General features: G+C 38.4%; 2 non-coding genes across 2 annotated transcripts; both read left to right on the top strand.

The window, feature by feature from the left end:
• Nucleotides 1–341: 341 nt before the first annotated feature.
• LOC141698777 (small nucleolar RNA R71) lies at nt 342–448 on the top strand. Its single transcript, XR_012565280.1, has one exon. It is a non-coding gene; the product is annotated as a small nucleolar RNA R71 (small nucleolar RNA).
• Nucleotides 449–5,273: 4,825 nt separating this feature from the next.
• LOC141698726 (small nucleolar RNA R71) lies at nt 5,274–5,380 on the top strand. Its single transcript, XR_012565230.1, has one exon. It is a non-coding gene; the product is annotated as a small nucleolar RNA R71 (small nucleolar RNA).
• Nucleotides 5,381–8,448: the final 3,068 nt, after the last annotated feature.

Below are 8,448 nucleotides of genomic sequence, written 5' to 3'. Positions count from 1 at the left end.
AAATAGCACACTGCTCTGTCTCATGGGCACCAGCACAAAGGTCACAGACACTAGTGATCTGATTAATTCCATAATTAGCCAAAGAATCCACCTTTATCGTCAAAGCCTTAAGTTGAGCAGCTATAGCAGTAGCTACATCTACCTTCAGAATTCCCGCTACCTTGCCTTGAGTTAGTCTCTGAGATGGGTTCTGGTATTCATTAGCAGCCATCAGTTCAATCAAATCATGTGCTTCATCGTAGCTCTTAGCCCATAAGGCTCCACCTGATGTTGTATCAAGCATGGGTCTAGAAGTCACACCCAAACCATTATAAAAGCAGTTAATGATCATCCAGTCAGGCATCCCATGATGAGGACACTTTCTAAGCATCTTCTTATAATGATCTCAAGCTTCACACAAAGATTCTGTCGATTGCTGCGCAAATTGAGTAAGTGCATTCCTGATTGCAACAGTCTTCACCACAGGAAAGAACTTAGTGAGAAACTTCTGAGCAAGATCTTCCCACTTGGTGATAGAGCTTGGTGGTAGAGAATGCAACCAACACTTAGCTTTATCCCTTAGAGAGAATGTGAAAAGCCTTAGCTTTATAGCATCTTCAGACACATTGTTCAATTTGAAGGTGTCGCAGATCTCGATGAAATCTCTAATATGCATATTGGGATCTTCCGTTGGAGAACCCCCAAACTGAACCGAGTTCTGCACCATCTGAATCGTGCTAGCCTTGATTTCAAAAGTGTTAGCCGAGATGGCTGGTCTGACAATGCTAGACTGAATATCATTGATCTTCGGTTGAGAGTAGTCCATCAGAGCCTTTGTATTTATTTCTGGTTTACCCGTTGCAACAAGAGCTTCTTCATCAACTTTCTCCTCTACTACAAGAACTTCTTCCTCTACTAAAACTTCTTTCTTCGCTTTATTCAGTGTTCTCTTTCGAGATTGAGAACGCGTTAGTATAAACGCTCTCTAGAGTACCTGAAAAAGCAACAAGCAAACAAGTAAGTAAAATATCCGAGTCAGTGAACTTTAACGACCATTGATGTCAAGAACATAAACTAAAAATTAACACCGAGTCCCCGACAGCGGCGCCAAAAACTTGTTAGGATGAAAACACGTGCTAATATTTACGCAAGTGTACGTGTTCACAAGTAATATTGAATTATTTCTAGTTCATTCCCACAGAGACTGGTTTAGATTAACTACAATCTATGTACTTATGCAACAATGATATGGTTCTTATTCAATGCTAAGATGATAACAAGTTGAGATTGTTTATAACTAAGATATTAACTAACATGCAATTAACTAAGAGATTAAAAGGTTTGATTTACTTATATGACACAAACATGGGATTCTAACTTCATTAAATACTTCATTCATTTGTCTCTTTATTCTTAACCTTAGCATGAAATGGTGATGACACTAATCAGATAACAAAAAACTAGTAAACGCCAACTTTCGTTGTACGAATACCCTACTACCATACATCCATTAAAGAGATAGAATAAGAATAGACACCAATTATATTGAGACCCTATATGTCTATAGAATTTGACAACATAACGGTTTAATGTGCAAGTTATCTATCATGATTACATAGGGAAAGTAAGATGGTTAAAATTACCTACGAATCATGCATATCAAATACATATGGTTTAGTATATATGAATAGCTAAATGTTTTATTCTCAGTAAGTAGGCCAAGTTATTTTTTTCTAGATAAACATCGATAGATAATAAATCCTTTTGTAACCTAAAATGGAGATTATGATTTTCATAATATATTATACATAATTATGTTAATTTAACTGTTTGACAGATTAAAAATTGTGGAGCACCGTATTTAAAGATTTCAAATCTAATATAAAAATTAAACTACTATAGGTTGCAGAAAGACCTGCAAATGGCTGTTTACTTGTGTCCTAGTCAGTCCCGGCACATTCAAAATCTTTAAAATTTTCTTCCCAGAACATCCTTGATCTCCAATTCAAACTCCTGCTGTAAAAAAATCAATCAAATCAATCTAGGCTTCGAGTCCTTCTTCGAGACGAGATTGCGAATAGCAATGTGATCAGTGAAAACTGTCACCTTCGTCCAAAGAAAATAAGATCGAAACTTCTCAAAACCGTAGACATTAGCTAAGAGTTCTTGCTCAGTATTAGTATAGTTCAGTTGTGCACCATTTAGGGTCTTACTAGCATAGTAGACCACATGAAATATATTGTTCTTCCTCTGCCCAAGAACTGCTCCAACTACAAAGTCACTTGCATCGTACATCATCTCAAAAGGTTCATTCCAATCAGGCGCAGTTATGACAGGTGCCGTGATTAAACTCTTCTTTAAGATCTCAAAAGCAGCTAGGCATTCGTCATCAAACTTAAAGGGGACATCTTTCTCTAGAAGATTGCACAATAGTTTAGAGAATTTCAATAGAGAATTTCAAGAAGTCCTTGATGAACCGCCTATGGAAACCCGCATGACCAAAAAAGTTGTGGACTCCCTTAACAAAAATTGGTGGAGGAAGGTTTTCAATGAACCCCACCTTGGCATTATCCACCTCAAGTCCTTTACTAGAGACCTTGTGCCCAAGCATGATGCCCTGTTGCACCATAAAGTGACATTTCTCCCAGTTGAGAACCAGATTGGTCTCAACACACCTTTTAAGAACTGCGCCAAGATTTTGCAAGTACTCATCAAAAGAATCACCGAACACAGAAAAATCATCCATGAACACCTCCACATTCTAACTAATCATGTCAGAGAAGATAACCATCATGCATCTCTGAAATGTGGCAGGTGCACCACACAACCCAAAAGAAACTCTTCTAAAGGAAATAGTACCAAACGGACAAGTGAAGGTAGTCTTTTCCTGATCTTCTAGAGCAATGCAAATCTGATTATAACCCGAATAGCCATCCAGAAGACAATAGTATTCATGCCCCGCCAACCTGTCAAGCATCTGATCAATGAAAGGAAAATGGAAATGATCCTTCCTCTTGGCTTTGTTCAGCTTCCTGTAATCCATGCAAACTCTCCACCCCATGACTGTTCGAGTAGGAATGAGCTCATTTTTCTCATTAGCGACCATAATGATACCTCCTTTCTTTGGGACACAATGTATTGGACTCACCCAAGAACTGTTAGAAATAGGATAGATGATCCCTGCATCTAGCCACTTGAGAATTTCCTTTTTCACAACCTCTTTCATTATCGGATTTAGCCTTCTCTGCGGCTTAACATTTGGCTTGCTTCCTTTCCCTAGCAGAATTTTATGCATGCAATAAGAAGGGATGATTCCCTTGATATCTGCTATGTTCCTTCCAATTGTCGATTTGAATTCTCTCAGAAATCTCAAAAGCTTTTCCTCATCACTACCTGAAAGGTCAGATGCAATAATAACAGGAAAAGTAGATTCATCACCTAAAAAAGCATACCTTAAGTGTTTAGGCAAAGGTTTAAGCTCGAGTGTAGGAGCTTCCTCCTTGAGGCGCTTTGGAGAATTTTTCAGCTCTTCCAATCCAAAAGATTCAAAAGGCATATCCAGCCTTCGCTTCCAAGGAGAAGTATTCAAATATTGCAACTGCTCATCACCTTCATCATCTTCACTATCTGAATTCCCCAAGAAGGCCTTTTCTAAGGCATCAGACCTTAGCATTTGGTCAAGTTCTGAAGTAACCACAGGATCGACCAACTCCACTTTTAAGCACTCCTCATTATCAGTAGGGAATTTCATGACGTTAAACACATTAAGAGTCACATCTTGATCCAGCACTCGCATAGTGAGCTCACCCTTCTACACATCAATCAAGGTTCGGCCCGTAGCCAAGAATGGTCTTCCCAAAATTATGGGAATCTTTTTATCCTCCTCGAAATCAAGAATTACAAAGTCCGCTGGAAAGATGGGTTTGTCCACCTTGACCAAGACATCCTCCACAATGCCTCGTGGATACATAATAGAGCGATCGACCAACTACAAGGACATAGAGTGGGATTTGGATTAGGTAAGTTCAACTTCTTTAAGATAGACAAAGGCATCAGATTGATGCTAGCTCCCAAGTCACAAAAGCATTTGTCGAATGACACTTTTCCGATAGTACAAGGAACAGTGAAGCTTTTAGGATGTTTAAGCTTTGGAGGCAACTTCTGTTGTAGCACAACACTGCATTCCTCCGTGAGAGCAACGGTCTCTAAGTCATCTAGCTTCTTTTCGAGAGAGAATACCTTTCATGAACTTTGCATAGCTAGGCATCTGTTCAAGAGCTTCAGCGAAAGGTTTGTTGATATGAAGTTTATTGAACACCTCCAGAAACTTAGCAAACTGCTTATCCAACTTTTTCTTCTGTAACCTTTTAGGAAAATGAGGCGGAGGATAGACCTGTTTCTCCCCTGTATTACCCTCAAGAGGATTGTGTTCTATAGTTTTCTTCCTTGTTTCCACTTCTGCTTCCTTTGGCATTTCTTCTTCAGCCACACCTTCAAATTCCGAAACTTGAGCTTTTTCTTGGCTTGCAACCTTTCCAGACCTCAATGTAATTGCCTTCACCTGCTCTTTTGTTTCCTTCTTACCTGGTACTTATGTGTCACTAGGGAGTGTACTACGTTGTCGATTCAGCAAGGCATCGACAATCTGCCCAATTTGATTCTCCAAGGTCTTGATAGATACCGTTTGGCTCTTGCACATGAGCCTCAACTCCTCCAATTCAGATTTTTTATTAGATTGTTGTAGTTGGAGTTATTGTCTTGGGGCATATTGCGGTTGTTGAAAACCAGTAGGGTTGTATTGCTTTGCTGCATACTGCTGATAAGGCTGTTGCACCGCATTTTGAGTGTTGCTCCAGCTAAAGTTAGGATGATTGCGGTTGTTGGGATGATAGGTGGCTGTAACTGGTTGCTGCGACCTCTGAAAGTTGCTCACGAACTGAGCTGATTCACTAGAAATAGCACACTGCTCTGTCTCATGGGCACCAACACAAAGGTCACAGACACTAGTGATCTGATTAATTCCATAATTAGCCAAAGAATCCACCTTTATCATCAAAGCCTTAAGTTGAGCAGCTATAGCAATAGCTACATCTACCTTCAGAATTCCCGCTACCTTGCCTTGAGTCAGTCTATGAGATGGGTTCTGGTATTCATTAGCTGCCATCAGTTCAATCAAATCATGTGCTTCATCGTAGCTCTTAGCCCATAAGGCTCCACCTGATGTTGTATCAAGCATGGGTCTAGAAGTCACACCCAAACCATTATAAAAGAAGTTAATGATCATCCAGTCAGGCATCCCATGATGAGGACACTTTCTAAGCATCTTCTTATAATGATCTCAAGCTTCACACAAAGATTCTCTCGATTGCTGCGCAAATTGAGTAAGAGCATTCCTGATTGCAGCAGTCTTCGCCATAGGAAAGAACTTAGTGAGAAACTTCTGAGCAAGATCTTCCCACTTGGTGATAGATCCTGGTGGTAGAGAATGTAACCAACACTTAGCTTTATCCCTTAGAGAGAATGGGAAAAGACTTAGCTTTATAGCATCTTCAGACACATTGTTCAATTTGAAGGTGTCACAGATCTCGATGAAATCTCTAATATGCATATTGGGATCTTCCGTTGGAGAACCCCCAAACTGAACCGAGTTCTGCACCATCTGAATCGTGCTAGCCTTGATTTCAAAAGTGTTAGCCGAGATGGCTGGTCTGACAATGCTAGACTGAATATCATTGATCTTCGGCTGAGAGTAGTCCATCAGAGCCTTTGTATTTATTTCTCGTTTACCCATTGTAACAAGAGCTTCTTCATCAACTTTCTCCTCTACTACAAGAACTTCTTCCTCTACGAAAACTTCTTCCTACGCTTTATTCAGTGTTCTCTTTCGAGATCGAGAACGCGTTAGTATAAACGCTGTCTAGAGTACCTGAAAAAGCAACAAGCAAACAAGTAAGTAAAATATCCGAGTCAGTGAACTTTAACGACCACTGATGTCAAGAACATAAACTAAAAATTAACACCGAGTCCCCGACAGCAGCGCCAAAAACTTGTTAGGACGAAAACACGCGCTAATATTCACGCAAGTATACGCGTTCACAAGTAATATTGAATTATTTCTAGTTCGTTCCCACAGAGACAGGTTTAGATTAACTTCAATCTATGCACTTATGCAACAATGGTATGGTTATTATTCAATGCTAAGATGATAACAAGTTGAGATTGTTTATAACTAAGATATTAACTAACATGCAATTAACTAAGAGATTAAAAGGTTTGATTTACTTATATGAAACAAACATGGGATTCTAACTTCATTAAATACTTCATTCATTAGTCTCTTTGTTCTTAACCTTAGCATGAAATGGTGATGACACTAATCAGATAACAAGAAACTAGTAAACGCCAACTTTCGTTGTACGAATACCCTACTACCATACATCCACTAAAGAGATAGAATAAGAATAGACACCAATTATATTGAGACCCTATATGTCTATAGAATTTGACAACATAACGGTTTCATGTGCAAGTTATCTATCATGATTACATAGGGAAAGTAAGATGGTTAAAATTACCTACGAATCATGCATATCAAATACATGAACCTATGCTAAAATAGCAAGTTCTAAACCCTTATATTCACTTTCGCTTCAATAGAGATTAACAAATAAGAAAACTAGCATCCAAGATTACAACTCAATTAAAGAATCACAAGTATAAACAAGTTTTTCTTCTCTTTTGTTGTATTTGTGCTCCTAGGTCTTCTCGATGTCTTCTGCTTAAGCTCCGTTACGTGCTTCTTATAAAAAATGACCTTAAGTCATCATTATATAGTAGCCCATGCAGATTAGAATTCCAGAAAATTAGTTCTCTAATTGAAACAGGTATCTATCTCTCTGTAGTTCTGGCGCGGGCGCGCGCTATCAGAGAGCGGGCGCGCTGACATTCTGGAATTTCTACTTCTGCTTGTTTTCTTGACTGGTTTGAGATGGTGTTCTACGAGCAAACTTCCTAGACACCCTCGTAACACCACTTTAGCAGCAAAATAATGCTAAATCTCCTTGATCCCTTATTTATGCCTGAAATGCAAAACACTACAAAAACGAATCAAATACACAAAATACTAGAGTACATAATACTAATCCAAACCTTTATAGGACGTTCTATGTAGACATAAATGCCACTTAACACACCCCAAAACTTGAACCGATGCTTGTCCTCAAGTATAAACAGACACAAAGAACAAGAAATAAAAATGCATGAATGCAACTAACATGAATGCAATGATCCCCTCAGAATAACTAAAGCAACCAATAAGTAACATCTCAACAAATGAAGTTATTCGCACAAAGATCAATCAAATCCCACAAATTAACTCACAAGCCAGAAATGTGCGTGTGTGCAATTGCTTAACAGATATACCGTCGCAACTAGATCAATAATCATGACTCACTACTCATCAAGGCAATCACAAGGTTATAAATAGAATAAAAGCTAGACTCAAAATGATTAACAACACTTCAATTCTTTTATCGGAGTTATTATATGTTTTATGCTTTTTATTTATAACACATAAACAATCACAAATATGCTTATTTGACCGTGCAATGAGTGAGGTCCACAAAAGACTTATACAATAATAACCATGTAGCGAGCATTAGGTTAGTGGATCCCAGACTATAAAAGCCGTAGGTCACTAGGCACAAAATCCCCTAAGAACTTAATAACTCGAGTATTAAAGAGCCCACTCGTGATCAATTATGCATCGACAAATATTTTTTCTTTTTTTTCTTTTTTTCTTTTATTTTTTCACATGATTTCTGAACGAGTGCATTTCGCTCCATCTAGTTCAACCCTAGACTACTCATATAAAATGAGCCGGCTACTAGCCATTTGACACCTAACCACAACAACTAGCAATGAAATCCAATGTTTTCTCCAATTTTTAAATATCCATGTTATATTACCATTAAGAGAATTTAAATTCTAAATATAAAAAAGTGATTAAACCTCGACAAACTTCCATGTTCCACGATCAAACTTCCTAGACACCCTCCTAACACCACTTTAGCACCAAAACAATGCTAACTCTCCTTGATCCCTTATTAATGCCTGAAATGCAAAACACTACAAAAACTAATCAAATACATAAATTACTTGAGTACAAAACACCAATCCAAGCCTTTATAGGACGTTCTACGTAGACATAAATTCCACTTAACACCTTCTAAGGTGGAACTCCATGTCTTACTTACATGATCGGAAGAATTAGCTTACCTCTCATTCACACTTCTCTTTTGTTGACTAGTACCAGAGCAGTTCCCTACTCTCAGAGTGTTCACTCCCTTCCTTCATACCTATATATGTTAAAGTAATTGTTTTATCATATGAAGATGCAATACAACATGTGGCGCCCTCCAAACCCGGGTCAGAAGTTTAGGGTCCACACACACACCTTAATTATAACCT

The sequence above is a fragment of the Apium graveolens genome, chromosome 11, assembly GCF_009905375.1.
Source record: "Apium graveolens cultivar Ventura chromosome 11, ASM990537v1, whole genome shotgun sequence".
Taxonomy (NCBI): Eukaryota; Viridiplantae; Streptophyta; class Magnoliopsida; order Apiales; family Apiaceae; genus Apium; species Apium graveolens.
The sequence above is the reverse complement of the archived record's forward strand: the minus strand, read 5'-3'. Positions and strand labels throughout refer to the sequence as shown.